We start from the raw sequence: 22,441 nt of genomic DNA on the forward strand, positions 1-22,441 counted from the left end.
ACACCACACACACATAACACCACTAACACACATAACACCACTAACACACACATAACACCACCAACACACACACAACAACACCAACACACATAACACCACCAACACACAACACCACTAACACACATAACAACTACCAACACAATAACACAACACCACTCAACACAAAACACATAACACCACTAACACACACATAACACCACTAACACACACATAACACCACTAACACACACACAACACCACTAACACACACACATAACACCACCAACACACAACATAACACCACTAACACACACATAACACCACTAAACACACACATAACACCACTAACACACAATACAACACTAACACACACACATAACACCACTAACACACACACATAACACCACTAACACACACACATAACACCACCAACACACACATAACACCAATAACACACACATAACACCACTAACACACACATAACACCAATACCAACACACACATAACACCACCAACACACACATACACCACTAACACACACATAACACCACCAACACACACACACAACACCACCAACACACACACATAACACCACCAACACACACACATAACACCACTAACACACACACATAACACCACTAACACACACACACATAACACCACTAACACACACACATAACACCACTCAACACACACACATAACACCACTAACACACACACATAACACCACTAACACACACACATAACACCACTAACACACACACATAACACCACTAAGACACACACATAACACCACCAACACACACACACATAACACCACCACACACATAACACCACTAACACACACACATAACACCACCAACACACACACATAACACCACTAACACACACACACAACACCACTAAACACACAACTCAATAACACCACTAACACACACAACACCAACACACAACACCACCAACACACAACAACACCAACACACACACATAACACCACCAACACACACACACCACCAACACACACACATAACACCACCAACACACACACATAACACCACCAACACACACACATAACACCACCAACACCACACAACACCACCAACACACACACATCAACCACCAACACACACAACAACACTAACACACACACATAACACCACACACACACAACAACACCACCACACACACATAACACCACCAACACACACACAACACCACCAACACACACAACACCACCAACAACACACAACAACACCAACAACAACACAACACCACCAAGACACACACAACACCAACACAACACCACCAACACACCAACACACAACACCACCAACACACACACAACACCACACACACACACATAACACCACCAACACACACACATAACAACACCAACACACATAACAACCAACACACACACATAACACCACCAACACATAACACACTAACACACAACACCAACACACACACATAACACCACCAACACACACATAACACCACCAACACACACACATAACACCACCAACACAATAACACAACAACACCAACACATACCACCAACACACACACACATAACACCACCAACACAACAATACACCAAACACACACATAACACCACCAACACACACATAACACCACCAACACACACACAACACCACCAACACACACACAACACCACCAACACACACACACAACACCACCAACACACACACATACCCACACACACATAACAACCACCAAACACACACACACACACACACAACACCACCACACAACACCACCAACACACACACATAACACCACTAACACCACACACACAACACCCATCAACACACACATAACACCACTAACACACACACACACAACACCAACACACACATAACACCAACACACACACACATAACACCACCAACACACACACATAACACCACCAACACACACACATAACACCACCAACACACACACAACACACATAACACCACCAACACACACACATAACACCACCAACACACACACACCAACACACAACCACCAAACACCAACACACACACTAACACACACCAACACACACACATAACACCACCAACACAACACCACCAACACACACCCAACACACACATAACAACACCAACACACACACACACCAACACACACACATAACACCACCAACACACACACACATAACACCACCAACACACACACAACAACACACACATAACACCAACACACACACACACATAACAATCACCAACACACACATAACACCACACAACACCAACACAAACACACCACACAACACCACCAACACACACACAAACACCAACAATACAACAACACCACATAACACCACCAACACACACATAACACCAACACAACAACACCAACACACACACACATAACACCACCAACACACACACACATAACACCACCAACACACACATAACACCACCAACAATAATACCACACCAACAACAACACACAACAACAACACCAACACACACCAACACACCAAACCACCAACACACAACACACCAACACACACAACACCAACAACACACACACAACACTACAACACAACAACACCAACACACACACATAACACCACCAACACACACATAAACACCACTAACACAACAACACACACACATACCAACACCACACACATAACACCACTAACACACACATAACAATACCACACACACATAACACCACCAACACACACACACATAACACCACTAACACACACACAACACCACTAACACACACATAACACCACCAACACACACACATAACACCACCAACACACACACACAACACCACTAACACACACACACAACAACACCAACACACACACACAACAACAACACACACACATACACCACCAACACACACACATAACAACTACAACACACACACATAACACTAACACACACAATAACACAACACCACCAACACACACACATAACAACCACTAAGACACACATACAACACCACCAACACACACACACAACACCACCACACACAACACCACCAACACACACACATAACACCACCAACACACACAATACAACACCACCAAGACACAACACCACACACAATACAACACCACCAACACACACACACAACACCAACACACACACAACAACACCAACACACACACACAACACCACCAACACACACACAACACCACCAACACACACACAACAAACACAACACACACACAACAACACCAACACACACATAACAACACTAAGACACACACATAACAACACCAACACACACACATAACACCACCAACACAAAAATACAACAACACCAACACACATAACACCACCAACACACACACATAACAACACTAACACACACACATAACACCACCAACAAACACAATAAACACCACCAACACATAACATAACACCAACACACACATAACACCACCAACACACACACATAACACCACCAACACAACACATAACACCACCAACACACACACACACAACACCACCAACACACACACATAACAACACCAACACACACACACAACACCACTAACACACACACATAACACCACCAACACACACAACAACACCAACACACACACATAACAACACTAACACACACACAACACCACCAACACACACACACAACACCACTAACACACACATAAACACCACCAACACACACACATACAACCACTACACACACACAACACCACCAACACACACAATAACACCACCAACACACACACATAACAACACTAACACACACACATAACACCACCAACACACACACATAACACCACCAACACACACACACAACACCACTAACACACACACATAACACCACCAACACACAATACAACACCACTAACACACACACATAACACCACCACACACATAACACCACTAACACACACACACACCACCAACACACACACAACACACCAACACACACACATAACAACCCAAAAACACATAACACCACTAACACACACACATAACAACCACCAACACACACATAACAATACCAACACACACACATAACACCACCAACACACACACACAACACTAACACACACACATAACAACAAGACACACACATAACACCACTAACACACACACACATAACACCACCAACACACACACATAACACCACCAACACACACATAACACACCAACAATACACACAACACCACCAACACACACACATAACACCACTAACACACACACACAACACCACCAACACACACAATAACACCACCAACACACACACATAACAACACCAACACACACACATAACACCACTAAGACACACACATAACACCACCAACACACACACATAACACCACCAACACACACATAACACCACTAACAACACACACATAACACCACTAACACACACACATAACACCACTAACACACACACAAACACCACCAACACACATAACACCACTAACACACACACATAACACCACTAACACACACACATAACACCACCAACACACACACATAACACCACCAACACACAACACCACCAACACACACACATAACACCACTAACACAATACAACAACCACTAACACACACACACAACAACACCAACACACACATAACACCACCAACACACACACACATAACACCACCAACACACACACAACACACATAACACCACCAACACACAACATACAACACCACCAACACACAACACCACCAACACACACACACATAACACCACCAACACAACACACAACACCACTAACACACACAACACCACCAACACACACACATAACACCACCAACACACACACACATAACACCACCAACACACACACATAACACCACCAACACACACAACACCACACACACATAACACCACCAACACACACACACAACAACACCAACACACACACATAACACCACCAACACACACACAACACCACCAACACAAAACACAACACCACCAACACACACACATAACACCACTAAGACACACACAACACCACAACACACACACACAACAACAACACACACAACACCAACACACACACAACAACACCAACACACACACACATAACAACAACACCAACACACACACACACAACAACACCAACACACAATACAACACTAAACACACACACACACACATAACAAACACTAACACACACACACACAAACAACCAACACACACACACACCACCACACACACACAACAACACCAACACACACACACACAACAACACCAACACACACACACAACACCACCAACACACACACACAACAACCACCAACAAAACAACATAACACCACCAACACACACACAACAACACCAACACACACACAACAACACCAACACACACATAACAACACTAACACACACACATAACAACACTAAGACACACACAACAACAAACAACACACACATAACACCACTAACACACACACATAACACCACCAACACACACACACAACACCACCAACACACACACACAACACCACCAACACACACACACATAACACCACCAACACACACACACACATAACACCACTAACACACACACATAACACCACCAACACACACACATAACACCACACTAACACAACACATAACAACACTAACACAACACATAACACCACCAACACACACACATAACAACACTAACACACACACACAACACCACTAACACACACACATACACCACCAACACACACACAACAACACCAACACACACACACAACACCAACACACACACAACAACACCAACACACACACACACCACCAACACACACACACACAACAACACCAACACACACACATAACACCACTAACACACACACATAACACCACCAACACACACACACAACAACACCAACACACACACACAACACCACCAACACACACACATAACACCACCAACACACACACATAACACCACCAACACAACACACACAACACCACTCCAACACAACACACACATAACACCACTAAACACACACATACAACAACACCAACACACAAACACCACCAAACACACACAACAACACACACACATAACACCACCAACACACACACAACAACACCAACACACACACATAACAAACAAACACACACATAACACCACCAAACACACACATAACACCAACACAATACACACAAATAACCACCAACACACACACAACAACACCAACACAACATACACACCAACACAATACAACACTAACACACACACAACACAACACAATAACAACACCAACACAAAAAATACAACACCACTAACACACACACATAACACCACTAAGACACACATAACAACACTAACACACACACATAACACCACCAAGACACACACAACACCACCAACACACACACAACAACACCAAGACACACACATAACACCAACACACACACATAACACCACCAACACACACACAACAACACCAACACACACATAACAACACCAAACACACACACAACACCACCAACACACACACACAACACCACCAACACACACACACAACACCACACACACATAAACACACAACACATAACACCACAACACAACAATAACACACAACACAAACACACAATAACAACACCAACACACAAATAACACCACTAAGACACACACACATAACACCACTAACACACACACATAACACCACTAACACACACACATAACACCACCAACACACACACATAACACCACCAACACACACACATAACAACACCAACACACACACATAACACCACTAACACACACACACACAACAACACCACACACACATAACACCACTAACACACACACATAACACCACCAACACACACATAACAACACCAACACACACAATACAACAACACTAACACAACACACATAACAACACAACAATAACACAAACACCAACACACACACATAACAACACCAACACACACACATCAACACCAAGACACACATAACAACAACAACACACACATAACACCACTAACACACACACATAACACCACCAACACACACATAACACCACTAACACACACACATAACAACACCAACACACACACACAACAAACAATAAACACACACATAACAACACTAAGACACACACACAACAACACCAACACACACACATAACACACCAACACACACAACAACACTAACACACACACATAACACCACCAACACACACACATAACAACACCAACACACACACATAACACCACCAACACACACACAACAACACTAACACACACACACAACACCACCAACACACACACACAACACCACCAACACACACAACAACAACACTAACACAATAACACAACAACACCAACACACACACATAACAACAACAACACAATACAACACCAAGACACACACATAACAACAAACAACACACACACATAACAACACTAACACACACACATAACACCACCAACACACACATAACAACACCAACACACACAACAACACTACACACACACATAACAACACCAACACACACAAACAACACTAACACACACATAACACCACCAACACACACACACATAACAACACCAAGACACACACATAACACCACTAACACACACACACACACCACCAACACACACACAACACCACCAACACACACACACAACAACACCAACACACACACATAACACCACCAACACAAACAACACCAACACACACATAACACCACCAACACAAACACACAACAACACTAACACACACACATAACACCACTAACACACACATAACAACACCAACACACACATACAACACCACCAACACACACACACAACAACACTAACACACACACATAACACCACCAACACACACATAACACCACCAACACACACACATAACACCACCAACACACACACATAACACCACTAACACACACATAACACCACTAACACACACACATAACACCACCAACACACACACAACACCACTAACACACACATAACACCACTAACACACACACATAACACCACCAACACACACATAACACCACCAACACACACACATAACACCACCAAGACACACACATAAACAAACACCAACACACATAACACCACTAACACACACATAACAACAACACACACACATAACACCACTCAACACACACACATAACAACACTAACACACACACATAACAACCACACAACACCAACACACACACATAACACCACCAACACAAAAAACACAACAACACCAACAAACAACAACACAACACACACACATAACACCACAACACACACAACAACACCAACACACACACATAACAACACCAACACACACAATAAACAACACCAACACACACACATAACACCACTAACACACACACATAACACCACTAACACACACACATAACACCACCAACACACACACATAACAACACCAACACACACAACAACACCACCAACACACACATAACAACACTAACACAACAATACAACAACACCAACACACACATAACAACTAAACACACACATAACACCACTAACACAACACATAACACCAACCAACACACACACATAACAACACTAACACAACAATACAACAACACCAACACACACACATAACAACACCAACACACACACATAACAACACCAACACACACACACACAACACTAACACACACACATAACAACACCAAACACACACACAACAACACCAACACACACACACATAACACCACTAACACACACACATAACACCACCAACACACACATAACAACACTAACACACACACACATAACACCACCAACACACACATACAACAACACCAACACACAATAAACACAATAACACACACACATAACACCACAAAACACATAACAACACTAACACACACACATAACACCACCAACACACACATAACAACACTAACACACACATAACAACACTAACACACACAACAACACTAACACACACAATACAACAACAACAACACACACACATAACAACACTAACACACACACATAACACCACTAACACACACACAACAACACACACACACACACAACAACACCAACACACACACATAACACCACCAACACAAAACACAACAAACAACACACACACATAACAAACAACACACACACATAACACCACTAACACACACACATAACACCACTAACACACACATAACAACACTAACACACAAAAACAACAACAACAACACATAACACCACCAACACAAAATAAACAACACCACCAACACACATAACAACAACAACACACACACACATAACAACACTCAACACACACATAACACCACTAACACACACACATAACACCACTAACACACACACATAACAACACCAACACACACATAACAACACTACACACACACACATAACAACAAATAAACACACACACATAACAACACCAACACACACACAACACCACCAACACACACACACATCAACAACACCACACACACATAACAACAACAACACACACACATAACACCACTAACACACACACATAACACCACCAACACACATACAACAAACAACAACACACACAACAACACCAACACACACACACACAACAACACCACCAACACACACACATAACACCACCAACACACACACATACAACACCAACACACACACACATAACACCAACACACACATAACAACACTAAGACACACACACAACACCACCAACACACACACACAACAACACCAACACACACATAACAACACCAACACACACAATAACAACAAAACACAAACACACAACAACACCAACACACACACACAACAACACTAACACACACACATAACACCACTAACACACACACATAACACCACCAACACACACACATAACACCACTAACACACACAACAACACTAACACACACACACAACACCACTAACACACACATAACACCACTAACACACATAACAACACCAACACACACATAACAACACCAACACACACACACAACACCACCAACACACACACACAACAACACCAACACACACATAACACCACCAACACACACATAACAACAACACACAAACAACAACACTAACACACACACATAACACCACCAACACACACATAACAACACCAACACACAAACACAACAACACTAACACACACATAACACCACACCAACACACACATAACAACAACAACACACACATAACAACACCAAACACACACACATAACAACACCAACACACACACACAACACCAACACACACACATAACACCACCAACACACACAACAACACCAACACACACACAACACCAACACACACACACACCAACTAACACACACATAACAACACACACACACACACAACACCACCAACACACACACAACACCACCAACACACACACATAACAACACTAACACACACATAACACCACTAACACACACATAACAACAACAACACAAACACATAACAACACTAACACACACACATACAACAACACTAACACACACACACAACAACACCAACACACACACATAACAACACACCAACAACACATAACAACACTAACACACAAAACAACAACACTAACACACACACATAACACCACCAAAACACACACACATAACAACACCAACACACACATACAACAACACCAACACACACACAACAACACCAACACACACACATAACACCACTAAGACACACACATAACACCACTACAACACACACACATAACACCACCACAACACACACACACATAACAACACCAACACACACACATAACAACAACAACACACACATAACAAACACCAACACACACACATAACACCACCACACACACACACAACACCACCAAACACACACACATAACAACACTAACACACACACACACACAACAACACCAACACACACACAACCAACAACAAACACACACACACAACAACACCAACACACACACACAACACCAACACACACACATAACAACAACAACACACACAAAAAACACAAACACACAAACAACAACAAAACACACACATAACACCACCAACACACACACATAACAACACCAACACACACACATACAACACCACCAACACAAAAAATACAACAACACCAACACACACATAACAACACCAACACACACACACAACACCACCAACACACACAATACAACAACACCAACACACACACAACACCAACTAACACACGCACATAAACACCACCAACGCACGCCAACACCACTAACACGCACATAGCACCACTAACACGCACGCAACGCCACTTCAACCACACGCATAACAACACTAACACGCACACGCGACACCACTAACACACACACGCCAGCATACTCTTACCCACACCCCCACACGCATAACACCATCAGACCTGCATATTTTCCCGCCTAACGCACACACGCAAGGCACCGCTAACGCACGCAGCGACCAGTGCTAAGCGCATGACACCGCCTAACGCACACGCCAGCGCCACGCTAAGCACACGCCAGCGCCGCCTAACCGCACGCATAAGCGCCACTCGCCGCGCACGTAGCGCCGCCTAAACGCACATAACCAGCGCTGCTTGCACGCATGTACCGCTAAGCCGCACGCATGACACCGCTAACTGCACGCATAGCCACCACTTCAACGCACACATAACACCACTAAACACACGCTGTTACCGCTGCTTGCACACGCCAACACCCGCCAGCACACACGCATAAGCACCACTAAACACGCACATAGCGCCGCCTAACGCACGCATAACCAGCGCTAAGCACACGCACGCAGCGCCACTTCTTTTGCATCGCCACCGCCTAACACGCCAGCACCACGCTAACGCACATAACAGCCAAACGCACGCATAACCAGCGCTAACCGCACACGCCAGCACCACTGGCATGTTGCCGCCTAACGCACGCCAGCACCGCTAACGCGCACACATGTACCACTAAGCGCACACACATAATAATCTTCTTCTGCCGCACATGTACCACTTCTTACTGCCGCCCCGCCAGCGCTAACGCACACGTAACACCACTAACTGCACACATGTACCGCTATTTACTGCACGTAACAAGCACTCGGACCTTACCGCCAACCAGCACTAACGCACATAACAACGCTAACGCACACACATAACCAACCGCGAGACCCACGCACGCCAGCACCACTAACACACACATAACACCACTAACACACACATAATAGCGCTAAACACGCACACACATAACCAGCGCTAACACACACACATAGCCACCACTAAACACACGCATAACTTTTCCACTAACACATGTAACAACCACTAACCACACACATAACTTTCACTAAACACGCACACCGCTAACGCACGCCAACTGCCCCTAACGCACGTAACGCACTAAACGCACACACGCCAACGCCACTTCAACCACACGCATAGCACCACTAAGCACACGCATCGCCCGCCCTGACACACGCATGCTTGCCACTAAACACGCATGCAGATAACAATATGTGCACACATAACACCACTAACGCACGCATAACCAACGCTAGCACGCACGCCAGCGCCGCCTTACGCACGCCAGCCTTTCAGGACACACATGGCACCGCTGGCACGCACGCCAGCGCCGCTAACGCACGCCAAACAAGCGCTAACGCACACGCCAACGCCACTAAACGCACACGCCAGCACCGCTAACACACATGCGCCGCCGCGCGCTGCACGCATGGGACCACGCCTAACGCACACGCCAGCACCACTAACGCACACGCCAGCACCACTAACGCACGCCAGCGCCGCACAAACGCACACATCGGCACCGCACTAACGCACGCACATAGCCCACCACTAACGCACACGCAACGCCGCCTAACGCACACACGCCAGCGCACTAACGCACACGCCAACAACCGCCAGACGCGCATAAGCACCACTAGCACACACGCATATCAACCCCTTAGCACGCACCACATAAGCACCGCTAACACACACACATAACAACGCTAACACGCACCGCACGCCAGCACCGCTAAACACACACATAACACCACTAACACACGCACGCCAGAGACCACTAAGCACGCGCCAGCACGCCGCTAGCACACGCCAAACACCACTTCAGCGCACGTATGTCGCCGCCTAAGCACGCCAAGCACCGCTAACGCACGCACGCCAACGCCGCTAACCTTGCATAACCAACCTTTCAGGCCACACCGCGCCAACACCACTTCTTGCACATAACCAACTAACACACACATAACCCACCACTAGCACACACACATAACAAACGCTTCAACACACCCAGCTTGCCACTAACCGCACACATAGCACCACTATTTACACACATACGAATACTAACACGCACACATAACACCGCCTAACACGCACGCTCAACACCACTAACACACACGCATATATCTGCCACTAAACACGCCTTAACCACCCCTAGCTTACCTGCAACACCACCTAACACACACATCAGACCATAACGCATAACCACCTAACACGCACACGCACATAGCACCACTAACACGCATAGCACCACTAACACGCATATATCACCACACCAACACACATACACCACTAACACACACATAACACCACCAACACACACACATAACACCACACTAACACACACACAACAACACCAACACACACACAACACCACCAACAACACATAACACCACTAACACACACATAACACCACTAACACACACACATAACACCACTAACACACACATAACAACACTAACACACACACATAACAACACCAAACAATACACATAACACCACTAACACACACACATAACAACACTAAGACACACACATAACACCACCAACACACACACATAACACCACTCAACACACACATAACAACACCACACACACAACAACACCAACACACACACATAACACCACTAACACACACACATAACACCACCAACACACACATAACAACACCAACACACACACACAACACCACCAACACACACACAACACCACCAACACACATAACACCACTAACACACACATAACACCACCAACACACACACATAACACCACTAACACACACATAACACCACTAACACACACACATAACACCGCCACACACACACCAACACCACTAACACACACACACCACTAACACACACACACATAACACCACTAACACACACACATAACACCACTAACGCACACATCAACACCACTAACACACACATAACACCACTAACACACACATAACACCACTAACACACACACGCCAACACCACTAACACACACGCCAACACCACTAACACACACACTAACACCACCTAACACACACACATAACCACTAACGCACACATAACACCACTAAACACACATAACACCACTAAACGCACACACGCCAAACACCGCTAACACACACACACACACATAACACCGCTAACGCACGCAACGCCTAACACACACACGTAACACCACTGAACACACACATAACACCACTAACGCACACACACACACCACACACATACCACTAACACACATAACTAACACACACATAACACCACCTTACACACACATAACACCACTAACACACACACATAACCACTAACACACACACACATAGCACCACTAACACACACACACACATGTACCACCTAACACACACACACATAACACCACTAACACACACACACATAGCCCCTAACCACACACATAACACCACTATACACACACATAGCACCACTAACACACACATAGCACCACCTAGCACACACACATAGCACACTAGCACACACACACCACCTACTACACACACACATAACACCACTAACACACACGACCCCACACATAACACACTAACACACACACACCACTAACACACACACACATAACACCACTTCAACACACACACATAGCACCACTAACACACACATGCGCCACTAAACACACACATAACACCATAACACACACACATAACGCCACTAACACACACATAGCAACCAACACACACACATAACACCACTAACACACACATAACACCACTAACACACACACACATAACACCATAACACACACACATAACACCGCCTAACACACACACATAACACCACTAACACACACATAACCCGCTAACACACACACACGCCAGCACGCCGCTAACACATAACACCACTAACACACGCACGCCACTAACACGCACATAACGCCGCTAACGCACGCATGACGCCGCTAACGCACGTAGCGCCACTCCACGCACATAGCACCGCTACGCACACATACACTCAAGACGCACACATAACGCCATAACACACATAACGCCGCTAACGCCACACATAGCACCACTAGCACATGGCCACTAACACACACACATAGCCACCACTAACACACACACCACTAACACACACATAAACACACACACACACACCACTAGCACACACAACACCACACTAACACACACATAACACCACTAAGCACACACATAACACCACTAACACACACATGTACCACTAACCACACACACACATAACACCACTAACACACACACCAGCACCACGCACGCACATAACACCACTAACGCACACATAACCACTAACACACACACATAGCACCACTAACACACACATAAGCACCACTAACGCACGCACACATAACGCCGCTACACACATAACACCACTACGCAACGCACGCCAACGCATAACACCGCTAACACGCACGCCACTAACGCACGTAACGCCACTAACACACACGCATAACACCATAACACGCATAACACCACCACCACACATAACACCACCAACACACACGCCACACGCCACTAACACACGCATAACACCACTAACACACATCACACCACCTAACACACACACATAACACCACCAACGCACACATAACACCATAACACACACATAACACCATAACACACACACATAACACCACTAACACACACACACACATAACCACCACTAACACACACACATAACCAACGCACCATTACCGCTAACACACACACATAACCACTAACACACACACACGCCAACACCGCTAAACGCACACACATAACACCACTCCACGCCAACACCGCCTACGCACACACCATAAACACACACACACACGCCAGCACCACTAACACACCCACACACATAACACCACTAACACACACACATAACACCATAACACACACCACTAACACACACACACATAACACCACTAACACACACATAGCACCACTAAAACACACACATAACACCATAACACACACACATAACACCACTAACACACACATAACACCACTAAACACACACACATAACACCACCTAACACACACACACATAACACCACTAACACACACACGCCAGCACCACTAACACACACACACCATAACACACACACACACCACCACACAGCACCATTAACACACACACACACATAACACCACTAACACACACACACACACATAACCACTAACACACACACACACATAACACCACTAACACACACACATAACACCATTAACACACAAACACACACATAACACCACTAACACACACACACATAGCACCATTAACACACACACACACATAACACCACCCAACACACACACACTATCATTAACACACACACACACACATAACACCACTAACATACATACACACGTGGTACCATTACACCTGCACCATTAACCTTCCTCACACAACTTCCTTGTTCCTGATCCATCTCTTCATCAAACCCTGTTTCATATGTTGACTCTGTTGTATCTGTTGTTTCATTATCATCTGTTAGTTTCATTATTTCTGTTGTGTTCCGTGTGTTCAGGTTTCAGTTGGCTTCTGTTATTTCTGTTATTTCCGTTAGTTCTGTGTTTCTGTTCCATTATTTCTGTTGGTTTCTGTTAGTTTATGTTGATTCCCGTTAATATCTGTTGATTCTCATTATTCTCTGTTGATTCCCGTCTGTCTCTGATGATTTCTCTGTTGTTCCGTTAGTCTCTGTTGACCTAAACTAATTCCAGTTACATTCAGATGACCCCTGTTGACATCTGGTGACCCCTGTTTGCATTTTGTTGACCCCTGTAGCCATCTGTGCTTGTGTTATGTGTGTTGACATGTTGACCTCTGACCCCTAATGATATCTTACCTGCTGACCTCTCCCACCTCTTTCTAATACCTCTTGACCTCATTCTAACTTCTCAATAACCCCAACAGCTAGTAATAGTTATGACCTCCAACACACCACTATCATGAGGTCAGCTTAATATCATACCGAACCATAAATTATACGCTCATTTGAACACTGATTTCCCCTGACACGAACGAACCATTTTTTCTCTTCGTTTCGTTTCGTTAATTTTAAGTCATGTTAACCTTATATATATATATATTAGTGAAAGATAAATAAAATAATGATTTGTTGAATTTTTTTCGATAAATACGATTAAATTTGAGGGAATAATTTATATATATATTTTTTTATGTTCTTTCCGTGTTATTTAAAACAAAGAAATATAAAAAAATTAATTTAAATCCCTGGAAGATAAGAAAAAAAAAGAAAATATAAATATATATATATATATATATATATATATATATATATATATATATATATATATATATATATATATATATATATATATATATAAATATATATATATAGAGAGAGAGAGAGAGAGAGAGAGAGAGAGAGAGAGATTAGTTAACCAAAGATTTACGGACAATTTTAAACTCGTAGAAAAAAGAATGATTCATATTCTGTGTGTATGTATGTAAGTGTGTGTGTGTGTGTGTGTGTGTGTGTGTGAATAGTTGAGTCACAGAGGTATTGGGTTGCTGGTGGTCAATGAGGGTAGGAGGAAGAAGAGGGGGAGTTACTTCACTCTCCTCCACACACACACACACACACACACACACTCCCCCCCTAACACTATATTAAGTTCTAGACACAAGGGAGAGGATGCAGTATTAATAAATCATTCTATACAGTATGAATGTATGTAAACTGTATATTGTGTGTACGAGAGAGAGGAGATTCTGGCACAATGGGGACACTGAAGGATGGATGTGTGGATGATGGTGACGTGTGGATGATGGATGATGCTGATGGACGAGTGGATGATAATATAGTAAAAGTAATAATAATAACATTAATGAAAATAATAATGATAATAATAATAATAATAATAATAATAATAATAATAATAATAATAATAATAATAATAATAATAATAATAATAATAATAATAATAATAATAATAATAATAATAATAATAATAATAATAATAATAATAATATAGAAACATGATTATTATAGACAGTTTCTGAAGTCATCTAAATATATCTACCACCTATGTAAATTACCTGCTGGGAGTAATTACCACACCTGTACGGTAAATCATGGCGTTGTTGATACTGTCATATTCTGTGCCAGCTGTCACGCGTGGCCATGACAGCTAATACTGATCATCTGTCACCCCAACCATGCCAGCCGCCAAGCTGTCATCCCACCGAAGCAGTTTCAGTATTATTTCTCTATAACACTTCCAGTAACTTCCACCACAATGTCAAATCCCTTTCACATGTAAAAGTCGGAGGATTTTTCCCTTGGTTTTTCCCGCCAGTTTTTCACGCAACACTTGAAACGCTGACGCTGCCAAAATGTTCAGGAAAATTTGTGAAAAGGCAACGAGGACTTTCATCAAATAACAACGCGTCTCTTTTATCAACGACGACTTACAGAGATAAATCAACTATTAACCACAATCACATTATTGATTCTATTAATTTTAACAGAGATAACAAAGTGTTTTTAAGAGACAGACACAGTTTGTTGACTATGACGGAGTACAGTTGTTCATATTGCAAGATTTTCAATAGTGGAGAAATTCGCAACACTCCACACTCTCTCTCACTCTCTCACCCCTCTCCAATATTGTGTCTGTTTCTCTGATATTAAATTTCGGGAAAAACAGTAGCTATTCCCTTACCTCCTGGCGGCTCACCTACAGTATGGCAGTTCGTCTCTCTTGTTCCTCCTGGTCGTCTCTCTCTCTCTTGTTTCTCCCCAGCTGTTCCCTTACCTCCCCCTCCCCCCCTTCCCTTTTCTCTTTCTCCTCCCCTCTCCCCGTCTCCCTCCAATTCTCAGGAAGAAGGAACTTAAAATGGTCGTTCCGTAGTATCTTTCACCATCCCTCTTTATCCTTCATTTACCTCCTCTCCACCCCCTATTACTCCACTCAACCCACTCCCCTATGCCTCCTTCCTTCTCTTCCTCCCCTCCCTCCCTCCTCCTCCCCTCCAAGTACTCTCCCATGTCCCCATTCCTCCTCTCCCCATGTCTCCCCACTTCCCCCTTCCTTCTCTCCTCCTTATGTCTTCCTCCCTCTTCCTTTTAACACCTTGTCTTCCTCCTCATCAGACCATTTCACCTTTTCTTCCTCTCCTTCTTTCCCGTATCCATTCCATCTCATCACCTCTTCCTCCTCTTCCATTACTCGTTTATCTTCTCTCCCTCCGTTCCTTCCTTCCTTTCCATATCCTCAAACACACAAGGTTTACCATGGTTGTTTTCTCTCACCCCTTTCTCTTCTACCCTTCCAGGATCTTTAATCGCTTTACCAGATTCTCCAATTAACCCTTCCAGCCCTTCTCCTCCTTTTCCTCCCCTCTCCCTTGTTCCAGCTCTTCCAGCAAGTTTTTCCATCGTCCATTTTTCTTTTTATTTCAGATTATTTATTCACCACCTTTCCATATCCCACCCTCCTTTCCCACCCTGTTGTAGACCCACCAACTAACTCTTCCATTACCCTTCCCTCTTTCCCTTATTCCAGACCCTCTTAACTATCCTCTTCCAGATCCTCAGACCAAAAATGTCCATTCCACCTCCGTCCCCCTTCCATATATTACCTTTCCACCCTACCTCCCTCTGTTCCAAGAAAAGTCTTAGCGTCGTGTTCTTCCAGATAATGGCGTAACGCGATTTCCAGAATATTTATTTGGGTTTGGTGTGGTCAGCGATGCGGCCGCTGGACTCCATCGTAGTTTGTGGGTTCCAGGAAGGTGGCGAAGGAGGGAGCCCTTGTTCATCCTGGGGGTCCTCTCATTAGCCTGCCAGGTGAGCTACTTGACACACAAACTCCGGAAGCTTTTTTGTTTTCTCGGAAGTAGCGACAAGAGAAGGTACAGTATCTAGTTACGACAGAGTTTTAGTGAGATTTTCGCATAATTTTGGCTGACAAACAAAATTTCTTCACACGAACCCTCAAGAATCTAAGGACTGGGAATAACAGACGATCCCGGCCAGTACTTTGCGTGAATCCATCTCGACCAATGAGCTCTCAGAGAGGTTGTCTCCTCCCCTCGTTTTCGATTTGGATCAAGTAGAAAAACGCCCGTCACTCACCCCGCGTCCCGCCGTCACTGACCCCACGTCTCGCCGTCACTCACCTTGCGTCCCGCCGTCACTAGACGCGCGTCCCGCCGTCACAAGACGCGCGTCCCACTGTCACTCACCCCACGTCTCCCCGTCACTCACCATGCAACCCCGCACCCCACCGTCACCCACCCCGCACCCCACCATCACCCACCCCGCACCCCACCGTCACTCACCGCACGCCACCGTCACCCACCGCACCCCACCATCACCCACCCCGCACGCCACCGTCACTAACCTTCATCCCACCGTCACCCACCCCGCACTCACCGTCACCCACCCTGCACCCCACCGTCACTCACCCGCATGCCACCGTCACCCACCCTGCACCCACAAATCACCCACCCTGCACCCACCGTCTTACACCCATCCACCGTCCTCACCCACGTCCCACCGTCCCACCCTCACCCCACCCCCCGCCTCACTCACCCCGCACCCCACCGTCACTCACCCCGCACCTCACCGTCACGTCATCCCCCTAGCGGCAGTTTCGCAAATCTCGACCGTAACACAGCACCAACTCTCCACATCAAAATGCTGTCTCGGAAAGTTTCATCCTAACTTACTCAACTTTCCGGTCATATTCCCGAGTGGATAAGTTTCCATCAGAGAGAACGAGACAATTAACAAACTATTGATTATTATGCAAGAGACGAACAGTAGTGAGTGTTAAGACCAAGTGTTCACACCCTCATACCGTCACACCCTTACACCTTCACACCCTTACACCGTCACATCCTTATACCTTCACACCCTTACACCGTCACACCTTTACATCGTCATACCTTCACACCCTTACACCGTCACACCCTTACACCGTCACACCCTTTCACCTTCACACCCTTACACCCTCATACCTTCACACCCTTACACCATCACATCCTTACACCGTCACACCCTTACACCGTCACACCCTTACACCATCACATCCTTACACCGTCACACCCTTACACCGTCATACCTTAACACCCTTACACCTTCACACCGTTGTAGCAGCCCACATTAATCCCCCGCCAAACTATACCCCGGGGTATAAAATAGCCCAGGCTATATTATACCCCGGGGTATATTTTGGGCTAGCCCAGACTATACCTCTCTCATCCAGATTATACCTCCTTGTGTTTTTCATAAATAAGGTAACTCGGGGGAATAATATTCTGGATTTAGTATTAAATAATAGATAAAATGCAATCACAAATTTAGAAATTGGAGAAACATTAGGAAATAGCGATCACAAAGTCATCAGATTTGACCTTAACTTAACAAATGAGAAGAACAAAAATAGAATTGTAACAGACTTCAGAAAAGCAAATTTTATAGGTTTAAGAGATAGGCTTAGGAATGAGGTGTGGGGTGGTATTACCCCACCAGGGCCAGAACAAGTGAGTTCAGGTCCTGTGGGAGAGGTAGGTTAGGTTAGGTTAGGTTAGGTTAGGTGAGAAATAAAATCAAAATTTAATATCTGAGTGTGTTTTTTAATTTAAATTAAGATAGTTTAGCCAGACCACTGAGTTCAAAACAGAACTCTCATAGGGCTGGTTTCTAAGTGTGTGGGGGGGGGGGATATAATCTGACCTACGGGGGTGTAAACAGTTTGTGTTTATAATTGGGGCATAACTGGACTTAGCCCAGATACCCGGGGTATAAAACAGGCTAGCCCACTTTAACCCCGGGTATAGTCTGGGGAGGGGGTATATTTTGGGCTGTTACACCGTCACAACCTCAAACCGTCACACCGTCAACCCCCCCACACCATCACACCTTTACACCCTTACACCTTCACACCGTCACACCCTTACACCTTCACACCGTCACACCCTCATACCGTCACACCATCATACCGTCACACAGGTCATGCCGTCACACCAGCACCACTCAGTATACTCTCACACCATCAAATTTCTCAACACCATGACTTACCATTGCACACGGCACTCTGTCACACTCACACCGTCACACCACACACTGCTCACACTGCCACACTCTCACACTCAGTTACACTCTACATCTGTCACACTTTATTACCCGCTGTCACACTCTCACACCGCTTACACTTTAAAACTCTCTCACACCGTCACACTCTCACACCCTCACACTTAAACCAGCACTGTCACAATTTTCA

At 44.6% G+C, this 22,441-nt stretch overlaps 1 protein-coding gene across 1 annotated transcript in view; it reads left to right on the forward strand.

Annotated features, from left to right (window-relative positions):
• The window catches only part of LOC121868933 (uncharacterized serine-rich protein C215.13-like), a 52,429-nt gene that overhangs the window by 24,916 nt on the left and 5,072 nt on the right, over window positions 1-22,441 (forward strand). The gene's annotated exons all lie outside the window — the stretch shown is intronic.

This window comes from Homarus americanus, unplaced genomic scaffold, assembly GCF_018991925.1.
Source record: "Homarus americanus isolate GMGI-L3 unplaced genomic scaffold, GMGI_Hamer_2.0 scaffold25397, whole genome shotgun sequence".
Taxonomy (NCBI): domain Eukaryota; kingdom Metazoa; phylum Arthropoda; class Malacostraca; order Decapoda; family Nephropidae; genus Homarus; species Homarus americanus.